General features: G+C 46.9%; 1 long non-coding RNA gene and 1 other non-coding gene across 2 annotated transcripts; one reads left to right on the forward strand and one right to left on the reverse strand.

Moving 5' to 3' along the window:
* Positions 1-16,102: 16,102 nt before the first annotated feature.
* On the reverse strand, positions 16,103-16,174 carry TRNAC-GCA (transfer RNA cysteine (anticodon GCA)). Its single transcript has one exon. It is a non-coding gene; the product is annotated as a tRNA-Cys (tRNA).
* A 3,113-nt stretch (positions 16,175-19,287) lies between these two features.
* Positions 19,288-21,516, forward strand: LOC142905759 (uncharacterized). The gene is made up of 2 exons (XR_012929792.1): positions 19,288-19,657; positions 20,194-21,516. It is a non-coding gene; the product is annotated as an uncharacterized LOC142905759 (long non-coding RNA).
* Positions 21,517-21,996: the final 480 nt, after the last annotated feature.

Here is a 21,996-nt window from a genome sequence, read left to right on the forward strand (position 1 = left end):
GTATAAGTCTCCACGTGACTTAAATAAGCGTCCAGATTTTTTTTAAAAGTCGAAAGAACATAAGGACAATTATGGGAGCTTCAAAAAAACTGTTGGCATCATAACGTAAATGTCAAGTAAAAGAGGTGCGATTTATTTTGTTTATTTAAACTGATATTTCTATGCATGTCTTTGCCCTCCAGCAGAGGTCCTGCCAATGACAAAATTCACTAACAAGAAAAGGGGGCGCTCGGATTTGAACCAAGGACCTCTTGATCTGCCGTCAAATGCTCTAACTCTGACATACACCCCAACACCATGCTGCAAATTTTGACGCACTCTTGAATCTATTTTTTAGCTCATTTTCTCAGCAAACAAATTCTCAACTTCACCAGTCAACAACCACCATGAATAAGTCTTTATAGGATTTAATTGAACCTGAGTCACATTATTTGAACTGATTTTCAGAATGGCATTCATTATATCTACATTTGGGAAAGTTAAATGTATTTAGATACAAGTTGGAGAGAATTATGTACGTAAGTTAGATGCTTTGGAAAAGTCTTCACGTGATGTAAAAATGCGGAATTATTATTTTTTTACATCGCAAAGAAAGTAAAGACATTCATTGAGTGTTTTCTTACAAAACCACTCCTCTAGTGGTGAGGGGAATGCAAAGTAGAAATATACGACGTATTCTTAAACGTGGAGCGATTTCAAACTGATATCCTCGTGCATATCTTTGCACTATCTAAATGGTTCTGCCAAAGATAAATGTCCCAAAAAAGACAAAAGTCTGGTTGGATTAGAACCAAGGACCTCGATTATCTACAGTCAAACGCTCTCCCTTAGAGCGACATCCCCATGGCAGATACCCAATTTTAACGCGCATTTGAATCTCACATTTTGAGCACATTTTCCCCAATAAATCTCTCGACTTCACCATTACACAACCAAAATGAACAAGGCTTTGTGTGACTATCATTCGGCCTCAGTCCCATTATCTAATATGATTTTCAGAATTGGATTCAAAACATCATATTTGGGGAAAGTGATATTCTTTTGTAAGATAAGTTCAACATTTGTGTATGTTAAGTGAAATAGTTTGGACAAGTCTCCGCATGACATAAATAAGCGTGAAGATTTTTTCTATTGAAAGTCGAAAAGAACCTAAAGACAATTATGGGAGCGTCAAAAAACTTATCGTATCATAACGTAAATGTAAAGAGGTGAGTTTTTTTTTTAACTGACACATGCATGTCTTTGCACTCCAGCAGCAGTCCATCCAATGACAAAATTCACTCACAAGGGGGCGCTTGGATTTGAACCAAGGACCTCTTGATCTGCAATCAAATGCTATTCCTCTGAGCTACAACCCCACGGAACACACGAAATTTTGACGCGATCTTGAAACTATTATATTAACTCATTTCCCCAGCACACAAATGATCGACTTCACGAGTCCACAACCATCATGAACAATTCTTTTGGAGGATATACTTGGACCTCAGTTACATTATTTTATCTGATTTTCAGAATGGCATGCATTACATAAACATTTGGCAAAGTGAAATGTATTTTGATACAAGTTGCAGAGTATTGTGTATGTAAGTTAGATGCTTAGGAAAAGTCTTCACGTGACTTAAAAATGCGGAAATATTATATTTTTCATCTCAAAGAAAGTAAAGACATTCATTGGTGTTTTCTTTCATAAATACTTCTCAAGTGATGATGGGAATGCAAAGTAGAAACTTACGACGTATTCTCATTAGGTGGAACGATTTATCTTTCGTCAAACTGATATTTTCGTGCATGTCTTTGCACTCCGATGAATGGTTCTTCCAAATAAATATTTCCCAAAAAAAGACAAAGGGGTTGGTTGGATTTGCCCGCGACCGATCCGGCTCGATGTGCCCGAGACCGATCCTGCTTGAGGGACCCAGGACCAATCCGTTTTTAGGTGCCCGGGACCGATCCGGCTCGAGGTGCCCGGGACCGATCCGGCTCGCGGTTCCCAGGACCGATCCGGCTCGAGGTGCCCGAGACCGATCCTGCTCGAGGGACCCAGGACCAATCCGGCTTGAGGGGCCCGGGAACGATCCGGCTCGAGGTGCCCCGGAACGATCCGCTTCGAGTGTTCTGTTTCAGAGCCGGCTGATGCTTCGGGCGTGCCTTTGGGGTTTTGCTCAGCAGTTTCCCCCCCCCCCCCCACCCCCAGCGTTCGTGGTGGAGGAAGCCGGTGAAGCTGTGGTCGTCGGGTTGTTGTATGACGGTGTTAATTGTTGTGTTGTTGCGAGGGTCACTTGGGTTGGTATAGTGGCTTGTGATGCATGCACTCCTCCGGGGAGGTAGTAAGCCTGTTGCCCTCTGACAATGTAAGATTTGTGTAGAGTAAACCCGATACATTTGGACGATACCTGCAGTGGATTTGGTTATGTTCCGCACATTGTCATTTGGTGCGTCGCGTTAAATAGGGGCCCCAACAAACATTTAATAACAGTGATGCTAGCTAGGGTTGCGGGTATAAACCGAAACACTCTAAAGCATGTCCCAAAAGGGCGCACCGTCTGAACAGACAATTGTGTGAATAACAAATCGAACTTTACATCTTTAATGTGTTGCAATGATTCCATGTGAAAGAATAAGAAGTGGCGAATGGCGTGTATTGGTAAATGACGACTGTCATCAGTATTTATACCACAATTGCATTTCACAATTAAAAATGTTCCCTTTTTAAAACAAAATAGCTCGTGGAGGCGTGCGGGACTGAATGCCCCACTCCGCGCTAAGCAAAAAGCCCGCGGGCCCTCGCCCTAAGGCACACAAGAGCACGTGAATAATATCAGATCCATAAAAAAATGTTTTTGGGTTAGAGCGCGTAAATATAAACTTGTTTAAGCGGCCACCACCCGACAATGCAATTAGCAAGGTTTTGTCGTGTAAACAAAACGTGCCAATTAGTTGCTATTTCAGCCCACCAGGTTGTGTGTTTGGAGAGTAAACTAACGACGATTCTAGGACCTCGTGAAGTTCACTGGTGATGACAGCAACCAGCTTTATTAGGCGATGAGCCAGATTTGTGAGAATACGTCTTCCTTTTTCGGTCTTAAATAGAGGGAGTAAAAGTAGTAACTAAACGTGCCAATAAGTAACTAATGTGAACTAATTGAGACATTTTGTTTATGTGACAAACCTGATTTGGCTGTCGTGTGGTGGCGGGTTTAACGAGGCATTATTTTTACTCGATCTAATCCAAAGAAACCTTTATTATGGACATTGGTTGCGAAAGCCTCCTATTACGCGTTAAACCGAGTAAACAACAATGCAGGAGGCCTACCGTTTTCGACCTTCCCACATTTGCAGCGTTTATGTGAAGCCACATGAATCGGTTTACGACGCATTGACTCGATTTACGACATATCTGGTTTCTGATGTGACTTAGCGTGGAACATCTTCTTTGGTTCTTTCGGTAAATTCACGTAGAATGAGAATAAAATAATAAATTGATAAAATAAAATACCACAATATTTTATTCTCATTCTACGTGACTTTACCGAAAGAACCAAAGAAGATGAATCATTGCAGTCACGAAAGCTTTAAATCGAAATTTAGCGTGGAGCGTTTGTTATTCTCAAGTATTCATAATAAAGGTTTTTAGGTTAGATCACTTTATTTATAAATGTGTCGTAACCCTCCACCACCCAACACGGCCAATCAGCAAAAAAGGGCGAAGTTGACAAAAGATAAATAATTCACTACTTTAGCCCACGGGTGTGTTGAAGAGTGAATCCACAACATTTACAGTTTGAGTACGACGTTTCGCTGGTAATTACATCCAGCATCATCGAGCAATTCGCCAGAATGGTAAAGCCCTCACTTGCTCCCGGTCTTAAATAAAGCAGCAGGGTGACGTCATCATTTAACTCATTCAGAAAGTTGGATTCTCAAGTATGCTTGTGGATGTTTTTGTCACCTATTAAACCTTGATAAATGTGACTGATAAAAGGAAAACACATTGGCCAAGCAATATTTGTGTTTCTATTTCTACTGTCTATTGGAAAATATGGTCTGATTTACATCAATCCGATTTACGACGGGGTTTCCAGGAACGCATTGTGTCTTTCAAGTGCACTGCTGTAGGGGAGCTTGCATTAGTGAAATTTAAAACTGATCCGGAAATTACATGTCTTACATGGCAGAGAAATGCCCACTCTTCTGTATCATATGCCTTTTCTCCATGAAGTGTTGCTACATGCTTGTGCTATTTGAGAAGATGTTTAAGTTCAAAGGATTGCATCGATGAGTCTTCTTTCGTAAGGATTAATAGCAGCAGATCGAAGATGTGATTGTAAATATTGTTATCTACTCGATTTTCCGTTCAGAACCAAAGTGGATCTCGTCCGCTCCGTTTTTAAAGGAGTGAAGACAGCAGATGAGTAACAGAGAATAACATGTGATGTCCCGCCCTTTTGTATCAATGTATGTGTGTTGAACTTCTTTCCCACCGTACGTAGCCAACCGTGATAATCGGATGAGCGAAATTAAGTCAGATGGGATTAAGTCACATGGTAAGGAGTTCAGTCTCTGCGAGAAAGGGCTTTAGTCCACATTTTGATATCGGTATTCAACAGCGAGATTTGCCTCTCACCTCCACACTCTGTGGGATCTGTACCTCCACCTAGGATCAGCATCAATACCCCACAAGCCCCCTCGCCCCTCCACACACAGAACTGGACCGTTCCAACTGAGCCTGAGTGCAAGGAGAATGATGGACGTCATAATTATACATATTTATGATTTATGAATAAGTTCACATTTGTTGCTTGTTTCAACATGTGCATTATGATAACAATGTATATTCGCAGACCTTTTACACATTTGTGTGCAAGTTTTCCTCCCACGCACCGTTTAGGAGATCCACATCGTACCGAATGGACACTTGTGAATTATACATATAGCTGTGTTAAGACTGCCTGCTACTATAGTTGCCCCTGGCTACTGCCGTAACGACACAGTCTGGCTCAGACTTGCACTCCTACGAACCACGGCGCTCCGGCTCGCTCCTGCCCCATCACAAGACGAAGCGGTGATCTCGCCTCCAGTCGACTGGAGTAACGGCACCAGATCTCGTGGCCAATTCGCTAGGTAACACAGATTTAGAATGATGCACAGAGCCCAGTGTGGGAAATTGAGGAGGAATAGCTTAACTAGGAATAGCTAACCCAAAAACCTTTATTATGAATAATATTGGTCGCGAAAGCCTACGTGTTAAACTGAGCTTAATTTTATGTTGGTTCCTTATCCATTCACTCTTTACGAGTCAAGGAGACAGAGGGAAAACGAGAGGAAAATGGTGAGAGAGAAAGACAGACATAGCGATAAAGGGCAAGAGTGGAAGAAACAGAGACAGAGGGAGACAGAATCCATTTTCTGTAAACAGTATTAATATTACATTTATCACATTTGACAACACAATATAAAGTATGCAATGTATAAATGTAAATGAATTTATGCAATTGATCTCGGTTTATAAATTATTCTTAACAATGTGAAGATTGTAATAAACTATTTAGTCACTATCTACACACTCCACTTTGGAGTGATGGGTAACCTATTACTGAGTGGGGAATTGGCCCATGGTGCACGCCAATGTGCTTCCGTTTGTAAATTGTTGACATCCACTCTGCTGATGTCAGCCATGTCAGCGATGGCTGAGAAACTGACCTCAGTTTTTGTTTTTTTCTTCTTCTGTACTCAGGGCTCCCTCAGCGCTGACACCTCAGAGTTGTGGGATCTCCCCCTGCAGCAATGAAGACCTCACTACTGCTGCTGCTGCTCGTGGTGTTAGCGCTGCTGTCATGTTCATCCGCTCGTTTCCCCGCTGCAGCGGGCGGATGGAAATCACGATCGGCTGACGTTGACTGCACGTTCATTAACGGGATTCTGAGAGCGTCGACCCCAGCCGCACGGTGGAGCTGCACCGCGTCTCCCACGTGGTCGTGATGAGCGGCTGCCAGCTCGAGATGACGGCCGCACGTGGGGCCGGTGGCATGGAGGAGTCGCGGCTCGTCGGGGAGGGCGTCCACAGTGCCGCGGGGTTGGAGGGGACGCGACTTCAATGCGAGTGCATGGACCACCCGGGGAGTCGCGCTCCGCGGTACAGGGCAACCTACAACGACTTTTTAATAAGACACGTCGTTGATCCAGCGTTAGTCCCGAATACAGTTACAGGATGGAGGGACTTTTTGCGCAGGCGTCGTGGAAGCAATTCACCGCGCCTCAACACGTTCATACATTTGAAAAACAGTGAGGTTCTTCCTACATTCAGGAATGTTAGACGAGACCGTGCTAATTCCTCTCTGTATTGGACCAGGAACAGACTGACAACAACGAGTGTACGTTTGAATGGCTACCGGTTTGGAGTGATCAGCAGAGCACAACGCTATGCGTGTGTTACTTTGGATAATAATAAACAGCCAATACATTTAGAGAGAACTAATCCATTACAATTTGCAGGTCTTCTTCGGGATTATTCTTCTAGTCCCTTGACCTTTTGGGAAATTGAACCATGATCGTTTCCTTCACCGACATCTCCTTGCAGTGCTCTTTCAATCACTGGACGGGAAAGTCCTTCCCGTCCAGTGGTTGATGTCTGCACAGTCCATTCAAACCGTGGTCTTCACCCCACGAGCACCCTCGAGTGACCTTTCCAGCGCCGCCCTTGCGTGTCACCATGCTAGTCGCGTGCCCGAGATATCGCCGTGTCCTCTACTTGACCAGACTTCGTAGACTCGATTCTTTTGTCCATTTCTATGCTTCGCAGGATGTGCTTTGTTCGTTGGTATGAACGATTACATGCCTATAATCGGTACTTTGATTTAAAATGAAGATAATATAATTAATGCAGACAATGATGATTACTGAATGCGCCGTATCTAATAACCGGCAAGTGCTCCATCATCGTGTGGTAAAATGTCATGCTTGATACATGTAAGGCAAATTAAAAACATAACCCTCACAGCCAGTGGGCTTGGTGATGAATCTCTGTGTGCTTGTGGGCTGACGTGCGTGTGAGTGAAGCTCTTCTCTAAGGTGGGTGGACAAATTTGTTTACTTTTTTATTTTACCAGGTAAGACTCCACTGAGCGACGTAGCTCTTTTTTCAGAAGCGACCTGCTTGTCACAAATGATAGCTCAACGAAGTGGCTTATCGCGTGGAAATGTATAGCAGCCAAATACTCTAAACACGCGTTTCTAAATATGGAGGCAAACCCAGAGGACCAAGAGCAAATCCACGTGACTACGGGGAGAGAAAGAGAGACACAAACTCCAAAAATACAGCAGGCGTCAGGGTTGAACCCACGACCTCCTGTATACCAGGCGAGGTAGTTAACATCTCGCCACCGTGGCACCTTCCCTCAATGATTCAGCTGATATGAATCGGGTTACTTTAATAAGCAACATTATACATATGAAAATGTGAATTGCGTTTTTTTTACTTGTTTTAACGGATGCATTATAAGAGTATTGTGATATAAGAATGAACAAACTTTCTATCCATTGCAGAATAGAAGCTGTTGCCATCCATGACGGTTTTATTTTATTTATGACCTCTTGTCAATTAATCTTTGTATATAACACAATAACAGCCCAGTGAGTGTTCATTTGATTGTATTTAGGAAACCACTACCATGTCAAAAAGACAAAGATCCCCCGTATTGCCTCAAGAGACTGTTAGAGCAAGTGCTGTTAGCGAGCACCTATGGAGGCCGGAACGGCACACGAGGGGGTCGGTGGTCAGCACCACGCCCGATCGCATTTGTCTCCTCAGTGGCGATGTTTACACACCGCACCAGGTACTCATTTGAGGCAGAGTCGACCTAGGGGAGGCTCAGGACCAGTTGAAATAATCCTCACTGGTGTTGGCCGTGAGCGAGAATCGAACCAGGATCGCCAGGTTCGTAGTGCAGCGTACTAACCGCTACCGCTCCCCATGCTGTCTCCCCACAAGCACCGCCATCACCACCACGCCGCGTGGGTCGCGCGGGTTATTTGCCTTCACGCTGCTCTGTGGGGGTCGTTGGTGCAGGCGGGGGAGCAAGCAGTGAGTGCGTCAACAACAACATCAATGCATTTTGCTGCACCGCCCGCTGCTACCCACCACGCAGTCCTGCTGACTTGTATGGAAAAAAACTGTGCTGAGCGGGTACTCAACCAAGTACCATCCCGGCTAAACTCTTGCTGAGCCTCCTAGATCCGACGAGATCTGTCGCATTCTGAGTGATTTGGTCACGATGTCAAAATTGGGATTTAACTATCTGAATAAAACTCTTTCATCTCTCAGCCTAGAGGTCTTCAGGAAAGACTGCCAACATTTTCATGGAAACATTTGAGACGGAAGCCATCCAGGCATCCACTCTACGCCCGTCCTTGTGGAAGAGCTACGTGTATGACACGTTTGTCATCTAGCCACATGGCCGACCGGCTCTGAAACAATTCCTCAACCACATCAATTCCATTCACTCAGCCATTAAATTCACCATGGAGGTAGACAAGGATGGCATGCTACCCTTCTTGGATGTCTTAATCAAAAGAGACCATATGGTTCAATGAGCCACTCTGTCTACAGGAAAGTAACTCATACTGACGCCTACCTGAAACCTGATTCCCACCACCATCCATCCCAGAATAATTCCCTCATGGAAACGCTACACCATAGGGCTCAATGTATCTCCGACCATGAACACCTGACCAGTGACCTCAAACACGTACACCAGGCTCTCAAGGCGAATGGATATTCTGACTACACAATCCGCAAAGCCATTCTCCCAACCGTGAGGAAGGAGTCATCTGAAGATCCAATTAAAACCATCACCTTGCCTTACATATCAGGGATAACAAATAAAAATATTTCCAAAATCTTGAACACACAAAAGATCCAGGTCCGATTTAACACACCTGATCCTATCCGTGAAAGATTCCAGACATTCAATATCCCGGCGTCTACAAACTAAGCTGTATCTGTGGCAGCAGTTACATTAGGGAAACTAAACGACATGTCTTGGAACGTGTTCGTGAACATAAGGCAGATCTGAAACACGGCAGGACCAATACTTCTGCCGTGGCTGATCATTACTTTAATGTGGCTGGCTCACGTGGAATTGATTTCTCTAAGACGATGGTACTTTGCAAGCCGAATGGCTATCAATAAGAGATTCGTTCACGAAGCCATCCATACATACAGACACAGACACAATTTCAACCGAGACGACGGTTTTAAACTCAGCAATCATTGTAAATATGTCATCAACCACTTTGGGTCATGACTTGATTTGTGTTTACTTGTCAACCTCTCCCGTCAGCAATGTGGATGTGTGTAGCCAAGTGCAATGCCTCCCCCATCTCTACCCTCCCCTCTCTCCCCCTATCTCTGCCCCCCCTCCCTCTCTCTCCCCCTGTCTCTGCCTCCTCCCTCCCCCCATTATCTGCTCCTACATTAGCGCTGGCTGCCTGGCTGCCCCGCCCTTGCTGTTTGCGCTACAAGGGCTCTCCTCCTTCCAGCTCTCGTCCCCCGCCCACTCACTTTGTAAACCCTTATAAGGAGTTGCATTTGGAGGCTTGCCCCCTCTTTTCTCTCCGCCTGATGAAGACCGCTTGTGTTGCGATCGAAACTTCGTGGGTTTTTTTGCTTGTATTATTTTAAATTTATTTTATTTACATTTTTATTTCATTATTTTTCATTTTCTATCTACGTGACTTTACCGAAATAACCAATACTATGAAAGACTGCAGTCAGAAAATAGGGATACTGACAAACGCGGTGCTCGCTGTGGATCATCACTAAACCTCATCACTGAGCCTCATCACAGAGTCACCCCAGCAAGAGACGGCAAGAGGGAGCTAATGCTCATTACTTAGTCTCATAACTGCCTCATCATTGAGCCAGATACAGCAGGAGACGGCCCTTCTAATCTATGAGCCGAGCTGTGTGTTCAGCCCATCAAATGCTCCAGGTGGCAGGATGGTTAACGTGTTTCTGTTAAATCCCAGCGTTTTTAGTTCAGTGAGTTCAATAAAGACATCGGTCGGAAGAGTCTGAATTTTGTTTTCTTCTAGCTTTATGTGCTTCCATATTAATGCAAAATATAGTGCACGTCTAATACAAAATGCAGATGTGTTTGAAGTTATTTTTTATTGTTTTAAGGGTACACTACATGTGATATTCTTGGAATATAAATGGCACTCACTGAAAATGTGCTTATAGTTTATTCATTAAAGTTAACACCAGCTTTAACAGCCGCCACGTGTGATGGGTAAATGCGCGTTAGTCCTGTCGTTACGTTTCTTTGGTTTAAACACGTGGTAGTAGGTTGTTTTTGCCATGTTTTTTTTGTTAGATCTCGTAAATTTAAATGCGTAGTTAAACCCACCACCACCCGACACAGCCAATTAGTAAGGATTATCAAGTTAACAGAACATGCCAATTCCACATCATTTACAGTTGCCACAAAGTGTCATGCCAACTATCTTGTCGTAAATCCCTCGACCACCCGATGACATTTTATCTCGTTTGTCACGTGTCCCCGAGTCTTGATGTACGCAGATCTTGATGTTCTGGCACTTGTACCTAACTTCTTCTGTATCCTGTTGCTCCGAAATGTTTGCACTGTCTTTTTCAATATAAGTGTGTTCATATCACTGTTATACTAAATTATATAATTTGTTTGGACCTGAACATAACGTTTCACATTACATTTGTACTACTTTTGACTAGTGTGCGTTTTTTTTACGAACATTAATTAACTCCATAATAGAGGGGGGTTTTTAGGGTTAGATCAGGTAAATATATAAATGTGTCATTAAAACCCACCACCAACCGACACAGCCAACTAATAAGGGTTGTCAAATAAAACAGAACATGCCAATTCGTCACTCGTACAGCACTAGTGTGTAGTGTATAATGTAGTGTATAGTGTAGTGTATAGTAGTGTAGTATATAGTGTATAGTGTAGTGTATAGTGTAGTATACTAGTACAGCACACCGGTGTGTTGGAGAGCCAAGCCACAACTTTTACAATCCGAGTATGACGTTTCGCCAGTAATTACAACTAGCTTCATCAGGCGACAGCCAGATTTGTGGAGAAGTCTGTTTCATTCCTTATGTTGAGAAGTTCCCGACGACTCACTCGGAGGCTGAGGTAAGTTAAGGGCTTCCGCCAAAGGTTAATTACAAATCTTATTAACAATACACACAGGGGGTGAACAACTTCCCAGGGGTTAGGGGTCCCGGGCTAGGTCCCGACACAGCCGGCTGCCCTGTGATGTCTCCTCTGCGCCGGCCGTGGGATCAGCCAACACGGTCGACCGAGGAGCACAGCCACATCTCGCCTGGCACTGTGCTCTCCCCTATCCCTACCCTCTTGCCCCTGGCTCCCCGTTCCACCCTTTTCCGACCTTACTCTCAAGCTTCGACCCCGATGACGTCATGGGGTCCCCCCTTTATACTTGAGGAGCCGTGACATCATTCTGCTGACCCGAGCGCATGACGTTACGTCATCACACTGGACAGCACACGTAACGCCACTTCCTCATTCTACTCCTCTACATTACCCCCCCCCCCCCCGCTGTGAAAAAAAAACAGCCGATCCGGCTGCAACCACTATGCCAGCGGGGCCCAACCCCTCCATCGAAGGCCGAACAACTAAACGTGCACGTGCCCGAAAGTAAAACCGGCTGCTTGAAGAACCCCAACCTTAAGGCAGCACGGCACCCCAGGCACCACAGAAACAACAACAACAACAACAAAAAGAACGAGAAAAAAATATAGTTATAAAGAAAGTAAAGCCAGACGGCTTCTTCCGGCCAGCAGTACCGAGCGGGCGCCGGGGGCTGGGGCCCTTCAAACGGCCACCAAGGCCATCACCGGAGCCGCAACCCCCTCGAGCAGGTATGCGCTGCCGGCCCGCTTCCCCGTGTGGCGTCCGACGCCAGTGCAGTTGGACTGTCAGCAGGCAACAGGCCCATCGCCGTAGCCTCCGGTGCCCGAGGGGTCTTCGCCAGCACTACTTGGAAGGCCCCTGGGGGCACACAAACAGGGCGAATGCCGCCCCCGTCAACAGGACAGGCACGACGGACGCATCACCCGCTGGCCGCTCCGGAGTTAGGGGTGGATCCCCCAGGGTAGATGGAACATAACTTTTGAGCCGGGACGGGTGCATTATCCACCGGCGGCGTCCGAACTGAATCCGGACGCACTGCGGCTGGCGGACTTTAACGACCTCAACGGGGCCCTGCCAAGGGCGGTGCAATTTGGCAGATGTGCCAACCGGGACCTGGGGACAATGCAGCCACGCTTTCTGGCCCGGTACCCACGGCAGGCCCGCTGCCTGGTGTTTGGGCAGCCACTCATTAGCTTCCTGCCGGCTGGCGGAATTATCGGCAGCGGCCTGCCGTGCCTCGCGCAGTCGGTCAAGTGCGACCTTCAAAGGGACCGGCACCTCCGACCCCTTCCTGGAGAACCCCACGTCCAGTTGGATGTGCACCGGGGGCTCCGGCTCTCTACTGTACAAATAAATAAAAAGGCGAAAAAGGCGAAAATCCCATTGAGGCGTGAGGAGCCAACCGATATGCCGCCAAGACCCCCAGGCCGAACAGGTCCCAGTCCAACTGAGATGTGTTCACATGGTGGCACAGCATGGACGTGAGGGTGCGGTTCAAGTGCTCTACCATCCCATCCGATTGGGGTGGTAGGGCGAGGTGCGGATTTTCTTGGTGCCAAGGAGGTCACACACCTCCTTGAGCAGCTAAGACGAGAAATTCCGCCCCTAATCCGTCAACAATTGTTCCGGCGTGCCCTTGTCCAACACGTACTCCTGGACAAACGCCTCGGTGATAGAAGAGGCCGACTGATCGACCAAAGGCCACGCCACAGGCCAACGTGTGAGGTACTCAACGCCCACCAAAAGGCATTTATGGCCCCGTTGGGATGCAGGGAATGGGCCCAAAATGTCGAGCGCCACGAGTTCATTAACGCGAGAAACCCAGATGGACTCTAGCGGGGCCCGGTCCTGGACAACTGGGGCCTTCCTCCGTGCGCAGTCGTGGCAACCCTTCAAAATCAGTGCCACATCACCCTCCACATGCGGCCAGTAATAGTCCCACTTAAGGGTCAATTAGGGTCTTGTGGTAGCCAAAGTGCATAAGCTTCTCGTGAATGGCTCAGGTTAATTTACCACGTAGGCTAGTGGGCACAACCACACAATAGCATTCCAATTGGGCATCCCAACGCATGAGGAGTCTGTCATGTACGTCCGACGCGGCGTCGTAGCTTCAGTAGAGAGGAATCCTCCATCTGCAAGCTGGACCATGCCTCCCGGGGGAGTCCCAGGCCGAAATCCGCAGGTGTCGCCGCACCTGGAGGGGTGGCCGTCTCGGCAGACGTGACCAACTGGGCCGTGATGTCCCCTGGGGCCTTGCAATGGCTAGACCCCAGGGTGCAAGCACACCCGCCGCCTGCCGGCAATCTGGACAAGCCGTCCGCATTTCCATGCTGTGCCCCCTTTCTGTGGATTACGTCAAAGGGGTAATCCTGGAGCACCTCGAGCCAAAGGGACAGCTGACCCGAGGGCTGATCAATCCTCAGCGAATATTGCAGGGCCGCGTGGTCGGTTCGGACCGTAAACCGCCTACTGTACAAGTAGGGCCTATACAATTGAACAAAAAAAACTATGGCCAAAAGCTCCCTCTGGGTCACACAGTATCGCTGTTCCATCGGGGAAAGAACACGACTGCCATAGGCTACCACCCTCTCCACCCCGTCGACCACCTGGGCCAGGACTGCCCCAATGCCCGTGTCGCTGGCATTGGTGTCGAGCAGAAAGGGTTTCGAGAAATCGGGGTACCCCAAGGGCGGCGCATCCACCAAGGCCGTGCGAAGCATCGCAAAAGCAGCCTCCTCCTCCACGCCCCAGTGAAACCTTTGGCCTTTGGCGGAAAGAGCGTGCAGTGGCTTCGCAATTGTCACAAAATTGCGCACAAACCGACGATAGTATGATGCGAAGCCGACTCCCACACAGATGTGTGAGTCGGCCACGTCCGGACACAAGCCATTTTCTCTGGGTCCGTGGCGACACCTGACGCACTAACAATGTGTCCAAAATACTTCACCGATAGTTGTAGCAAATGGCATTTCTGGGGTTTAAATTTCAAGCCCGCAGCACGTACTTTGACGAACACAGCCTCAAGGCATTGCAAGTGCTCGTCAAACGTACGCCCAAAAACAATAACGTCGTCCAAGTAGATTAAACAAGACTCCCACTGCAGCCCCGCCAAGACCATCTACATGAGATGCTGGAAGGTGGCTGGGGCCGAATGAAGACCCATAGGAAGCCGATTGAACTCGAACAACCCCTGGGTGGGTGGAACGCTGTCTTGGGTCTAGAGGCTTCGTCCAATGGCATTTGTCAGAAGCCAGAGAGCAAATCTAGAGTTGAAAAGAACCGCGCGCCCGAGAGGGCGTCCAGGGAATCATCCATGCGAGGCAATGGATATTCATCAGCCTCCGAGATCTTGTTAAATTTACTGAAATCGATGCAGAACCGGAGACTCCTGTCCATTTTCTTGACTAGCACAATGGGGGCACCCCAAGGGCTAGTAGAAGGGGAGATGATGTCCACCGCCAACATTTCATCGACAGCCGAACGGACATGCTCCTTTTCCCCAGGGCTAAAGCGGTGGGAATTAAGTCAAATAGGGGCTGAGTCGCCAGTATCTATGTGGTGTTCCAAAAGAGTAGTGCGACCCAGATCAAACTTACTTTTGCTAAACACATCAGTGAACCTCTCGATGAGTTCGCGGAGTTACTGACACTCCCCGGTGGACAATGAGACATTCTCGTTGCACAACGTGGTGATCCACGATGCATCGGAGTCCCCCACACGCATCACGCCCGCCACAACTCCTCCATCTTGGGCAGTGCTCTCGGGTGGGGGAGCCGGGGTTGCGTGCGCCAGGACGGTGACGGCCAGGATTACGATCGGCGCGGGCCCCGAATTGAGGACCTGCAAAAAAAGGTCCTGGCCCCCCGACACAGCCGTCAAGGTGCCTACCAATCCCTTCGTCCTTAAAAAGTAACGCGACGGGGACAGGAGGATAACTGTCTCCGTGGAGCCCCCTTCGAGCGGTCTGCACAACCTAAGGGGTAGCAAGATTTGTGATGCCGGCGGCACGGTCACCGCCGCCCTATTCAATTCTTGCACACTGGCAACCAAGGGAAACAGGACGGTAGGCGATTGTCGGAATTGCAGCCGCCTCCGTGACGGCATTTCCACACAACCCTGGTCAACGAGAATTCGAATGGGCATTCTAGACAAAAAGTCGGTCCCCAAGATGAATGGAACTCCCAAGGTCTTGAAGACCAAATTAGGCCCGGCCAACTCAATCTCGTCAACCCTAACTGACGCTATAACATGGCCCAATATGCCCAAACTGCTGCCGTTCGCGGCGACACAAGCCCCACGAACCGGTCTTAACAGACCGACACTGCGGGGTAGCAGCTCGAAAACGGCCTCTGAAATAATGGTGGCAGATGCCCACGTATCCACCAAGAGGCGAACTTGCACACCCTGCACGCAATCCGCCAACGCTGAGGAGCCAGCAGCTGCCGCCACCATCCGATGCACCAGCGCGTTCCAGTGGCGGATCTGCCTGGGCCATCCAGTGGGTGACAATGATGGTGCACCCGTCCCCACTTCTGACACCAGTTGTTGAGAAGTTCCCGACGACTCACTCGGAGGCTGAGGTAAGTTAAGGGCTTCCACCAAAGGTTTATTACAAATCTTAACAACACACAGGGGTGAACAACTTCCCAGGGGTTAGGGGTCCCGAGCTAGGTCCCGACACAGCCGGCTGCCCTGTGCTATCTCCTAAGCGTGAAGATTTTTTTAATAAAAAATCAAAAAGAACCTAAAGACAATTTATGGGAGCTTCAAAAAAACATATCGCATCATAACATAAATGTAACGTAAAAGAGGTGCGATTTCTTATCTTTTTTCAACTGATTCTTCAATGCATGTCTTTGCACTCCAGCAGAGGTCCTGCCAATGACAAAATTCATTCACAAAAAAGGGGGCGCTTGGTTTTGAACCAAGGACCTCTAAATCTGCAGTCAAATGCTCTACTACTGAGCTACACCCCCACAGAACATTCCACATTTTGACGCAATCTTTATTTTCTATTTTTTTAGGTCATTTTCCCTGCAAACAATTTCTCGACTTCGCCAGTCCACAACCACCATGAACAAGTATTTTACAGGATATAATTGGACCTCAGTCACATTATTCTACGTGATTTTCAGAATGGCATTCATTACATCAACATGTGGGAAAGTGTAATGTATATTAATACAAGTTGCAGAGTCTTGTGTATGTAAGTTAAAGTCTTCACTAGACTTAAAAATGCGGATTTTTTTAATATCAAAGAAAGAAAAGACATTCATTGGTGTTTTCTGTCATAAATAATTCTCAAGTGATGATGGGAATGCAAAGTAGAAATTTACGACGTATTCTCGTTAGGTGGAACGATTTATCTTTCGTCAAACTGATATTCTCGTGCATGTCTTTGCACTCCGATGAATGGTTCTTCCAAATAAATATTTCCCAAAAAAAGACAAAGTGGTTGGTTGGATTTGCCCGGGACCGATCCAGCTCGAGGTGCCCGGGACTGATCCGGCTCGAGGTGCCCGGATCGATCCGGCTTGAGGGGCCCAGGACCAATCTGGCTTGAGGGGCCTGGGAACGATCCGGCTCGAGGTGCCCCGGAACGATCCGCTTCGAGTGTTCTGTTTCAGAGCCGGGTGATGCTTCGTGCGTGCATTTGAGGTTTTGCTCAGCAGTTCCCCCCTCCCCTCCCCCCCACAGCGTTCGTGGTGGAGGAAGCCGGTGAAGCTGTGGTCGTCGGGTTGTTGTATGACGGTGTTAATTGTTGTGTTGTTGCGAGGGTCACTTGGGTTGGTATAGTGGCTTGTGATGCGTGCACTCCTCCGGGGAGGTAGTAAGCCTGTTGCCCTCTGACAATGTAAGATTTGTGTAGAGTAAACCCGATACATTTGGACGATACCTGCAGTGGATTTGGTTATGTTCCGCACATGGTCATTTGGTGCGTCGCGTTAAATAGGGACCCACCAAACATTTAATAACAGTGATGCTAGCTAGGGTTGCGGGTATAAACCGAAACACTCTAAAGCATGTCCCAAAAGGGCGCACCGTCTGAACAGACAATTGTGTGAATAACAAATCGAACTTTACATCTTTAATGTGTTGCAATGATTCCATGTGAAAGAATAAGAAGTGGCGAATGGCGTGTATTGGTAAATGACGACTGTCATCAGTATTTATACCACAATTGCATTTCACAATTAAAAATGTTCCCTTTTTAAAAAAAAATAGCTCGTGGAGGCGTGCAGGACTGAATGTCCCACTCCGCGCTAAGCATAAAGCCCGCGTGCTCTCGCCCTAAGGCACACAAGAGCACGTGAATAATATCAGATCCATAAAAAACTTTTTTTTGTTCTTGGGTTAATTAATTAAATATAAACCTATTGAAGCGGCCACCACCCGACATGCCAATTAGCAAGGTTTTGTCGTGTAAACAAAACGTGCCAATTAGTTGCTATTTCAGCGCACCAGGTTGTGTGTTTGGAGAGTAAACTAACGACGATTCTAGGACCTCGTGAAGTTCGCTGGTGATGACAGCAACCAGCTTTATTAGGCGATGAGCCAGATTTGTGAGAATACGTCTTCCTTTTTCGGTCTTAAATAGAGGGAGTAAAAGTAGTAACTAAACGTGCCAATAAGTAACTAATGTGAACTAATTGGGACATTTTGTTTATGTGACAAACCTGATTTGGCTGTCGTATGGTGGCGGGTTTAACGAGGCATTATTTTTACTCGATCTAATCCAAAGAAACCTTTATTATGGACATTGGTTGCGAAAGCCTCCTATTACGCGTTAAACCGAGTAAACAACAATGCAGGAGGCCTACGGTTTTCGACCTTCCCACATTTGCAGCGTTTATGTGAAGCCACATGAATCGGATTACGACGCATTAACTTGATTTATGACACATCTGGTTTCTGATGTGACTTAGCGTGGAGCGTTTGTTATTCTCAAGTATTCATAATAAAGGTTTTTAGGTTAGATCACTTTATTTATAAATGTGTCGTAACCCTCCACCACCCAACACGGCCAATGAGCAAAAAAGGGTCAAGTTGACAAAAGATAAATAGTGCACTACTTTAGCCCACGGGTGTGTTGAAGAGTGAATCCACAACATTTACAGTTTGAGTACGACGTTTCGCTGGTAATTACATCCAGCATCATCGAGCAATTCGCCAGAATGGTTAAGCCCTCACTTGCTCTCGGTCTTAAATAAAGCAGCAGGGTGACGTCATCATTTAACTCATTCAGAAAGTTGGATTCTCAAGTATGTTTGTGGATTTTTTTGTCACCTATTAAAACCTTGATAAATGTGACTGATAAAAGGAAAACACATTGGCCAAGCAATATTTTTTTTTCTATTTCTGCTGTCTATTGGAAAATATCGTCTGATTTATGACAATCCGATTTACGACGGGGTTTCCAGGAACGCATTGTGTCTTTCAAGTGCACGGCTGTAGGGGAGCTTGCATTAGTGAAATTTAAAACTGATGCGGAAATTACATGTCTTACATGGCAGAGAAATGCCCACTCTTCTGTATCATATGCCTTTTCTCCATGAAGTGTTGCTACATGCTTGTGTTGTTTGAGAAGATGTTTAAGTTCAAAGGATTGCATCGATGAGTCTTCTTTCGTAAGGATTAATAGCAGCAGATCGAAAATGTCATCGTAAATATTGTTAGCTAATCGATTTTCCGTTCACAAGCAAAGTGGATCTCGTCCACTCCTTTTTTAAAGGAGTGAAGACAACAGATGAGAAACAGAGAATAGCATGTGATGTCCCGCCCTTTTGTATCAATGTATGTATGTTGAACTTCTTTCCCACCGTACGTAGCCAACCGTGATAATCGGATGAGCGAAATTAAGTCAGATGGGATTAAGCACATGGTAAGGAGTTCAGTCTCTGCGAGAAAGGGCTTTAGTCGACATTTTGAAATCGGTATTCAACAGCGAGATTTGCCTCTCGCCTCCACACTCTGTGGGATCCGCCCCTCCACCTTGGATCAGCATCAATACCCCACAACCCCCCTCGCCCCTCCACACACAGAACTGGACCGTTCCAACTGAGCCTGAGTGCAAGGGGAATGATGGACGTCATAATTGTACATATTTATGATTTATGAATAAGTTCACATTTGTTGCTTGTTTCAACATGTGCATTATGATAACAATGTATATTCGCAGACCCTTTACACATTTGTGTGCAAGTTTTCCTCCCACACACCGTTTAGGAGATCCACATCGTACCGAATGGACACTTGTGAATTATACATATAGCTGTGTTTAGACTGCCTGCTACTATAGTTGCCCCTGGCTACTGCCGTAACGACACAGTCTGGCTCAGACTTGCACTCCTACCAACCACGGCGCTCCGGCTCGCTCCTGCCCCATCACAAGACGAAGCGGTGATCTCGCCTCCAGTCGACTGGAGTAACGGCACCAGATCTCGTGGCCAATTCGCTAGGTAACACAGATTTAGAATGATGCACAGAGCCCAGTGTGGGAAATTGAGGAGGAATAGCTTAATTTTATGTTGGTTCCTTATCCATTCACTCTTTACGAGTCATGGAGACAGGGGGAAAACGAGAGGAAAATGGTGAGAGAGAAAGACAGACATAGCGATAAAGGGCAAGAGTGGAAGAAACAGAGACAGAGGGAGACAGAATCCATTTTCTGTAAACAGTATTCATCTTACATTTATCACATTTGACAACACAATATAAAGTATGCAATGTATAAATGTAAATGAATTAAGCAATTGATCTCGGTTTATAAATTATTCTTAACAATGTGAAGATTGTAATAAACTATTTAGTCACTATCTACACACTCCACTTTGGAGTGATGGGTAACATATTGCTGAGTGGGGAATTGGCCCATGGTGCACGCCAATGTGCTTCCGTTTGTAAATTGTTGACATCCACTCTGCTGATGTCAGCCATGTCAGCGATGGCTGAGAAACTGACCTCAGTTTTTGTTTTCTTCTTCTTCTGTACTCAGGGCTCCCTCAGCGCTGACACCTCAGAGTTGTGGGATCTCCCCCTGCAGCAATGAAGACCTCACTACTGCTGCTGCTGCTCGTGGTGGTAGCGCTGCTGTCATGTTCATCCGCTCGTTTCCCCGCTGCAGCGGGCGGATGGAAATCACGATCGGCTGACGTTGACTGCACGTTCATTAACGGGACCCGGCAGTGCGCGAGGCTCTTCGCCGACGACTGCGCCACGCAGGTCACGGCGCTGGGTGATTCTGAGAGCGTCGACCCCAGTCACACGGTGGGGCTGCACCGCGTCTCCCACGTGGTCGTGACGAGCGGCTGCCAGCTCGAGATGACGGCCGCACGTGGGGCCGGTGGCACGGAGGAGTCGCGGCTCGTCGGGGAGGGCGTCCACAGTGCCGCGGGGTTGGAGGGGACGCGACTTCAATGCGAGTGCATGGACCACCCGGGGAGTCGCGCTCCGCGGTACAGGGCAACCTACAACGACTTTTTAATAAGACACGTCGTTGATCCAGCGTTAGCCCCGAATACAGTTACAGGATGGAGGGACCTTTTGCGCAGGCGTCGTGGGAACAATTCACCGCGCCTCAACACGTTCATACATTTGAAAAACAGTGAGGTTCTTCCTACATTCAGGAATGTTAGACGAGACCGTGCTAATTCCTCTCTGTATTGGACCAGGAACAGACTGACAACAACGAGTGTACGTTTGAATGGCTACCGGGTTGCAGTGATCAGCAGAGCACAACGCTATGCGTGTGTTACTTTGGACAATAACGAACAGCCAATACATTTAGAGAGAACTGATCCATTACAATTTGAAGGTTTTCTTCAGGATTATTCTTCTAGTCCCTTGACATTTTAGGAAATTGAACCATGATCGTTTCCTTCACCGACATCTCCTTGCAGTGCTCTTTCAACCACTGGATGGGAAGGTCCTTCCCGTCCAGTGGTTGATGTCTGCACAGTCCATTCAAACCGTGGTCTTCACCCCACGAGCACCCTCGAGTGACCTTTCCAGCGCCGCCCTTGCGTGTCACCATGCTAGTCGCGTGCCCGAGATATCGCCGTGTCCTCTACTTGACCAGACTTCGTAGCCTCGATTCTTTTGTCCATTTCTATGCTTCGCAGGATGTGCTTTGTTCGTTGGTATGAACGATTACATGCCTATAATCGGTACTTTGATTTAAAATGAAGATAATATAATTAATGCAGACAATGATGATTACTGAATGCGCCGTATCTAATAACCGGCAAGTGCTCCATCATCGTGTGGTAAAATGTCATGCTTGATACATGTAAGGCAAATTAAAAACATAACCCTCACAGCCAGTGGGCTTGGTGATGAATCTCTGTGTGCTTGTGGGCTGACGTGCGTGTGAGTGAAGCTCTTCTCTAAGGTGGGTGGACAAATTTGTTTACTTTTTTATTTTACCAGGTAAGACTCCACTGAGCGACGTAGCTCTTTTTTCAGAAGCGACCTGCTTGTCACAAATGATAGCTCAACGAAGTGGCTTATCGCGTGGAAATGTATAGCAGCCAAATACTCTAAACACGCGTTTCTAAATATGGAGACAAACCCAGAGGACCAAGAGAAAATCCAGGTGACTACGGGGAGAGAAAGAGAGACACAAACTCCAAAAATACAGCAGGCGTCAGGGTCGAACCCACGACCTCCTGTATACCAGGCGAGGTAGTTAACATCTCGCCACCGTGGCACCTTCCCTCAATGATTCAGCTGATATGAATCGGGTTACTTTAATAAGCAACATTATAAATATGAAAATGTGAATTGCGTTTTTTTACTT

This window comes from Petromyzon marinus, chromosome 58 (genome assembly GCF_048934315.1).
Source record: "Petromyzon marinus isolate PM22_M1 ecotype Great Lakes invasive population chromosome 58, UKy_Petmar_22M1.pri1.0, whole genome shotgun sequence".
In the NCBI taxonomy this organism is placed as follows: Eukaryota; Metazoa; Chordata; class Hyperoartia; order Petromyzontiformes; family Petromyzontidae; genus Petromyzon; species Petromyzon marinus.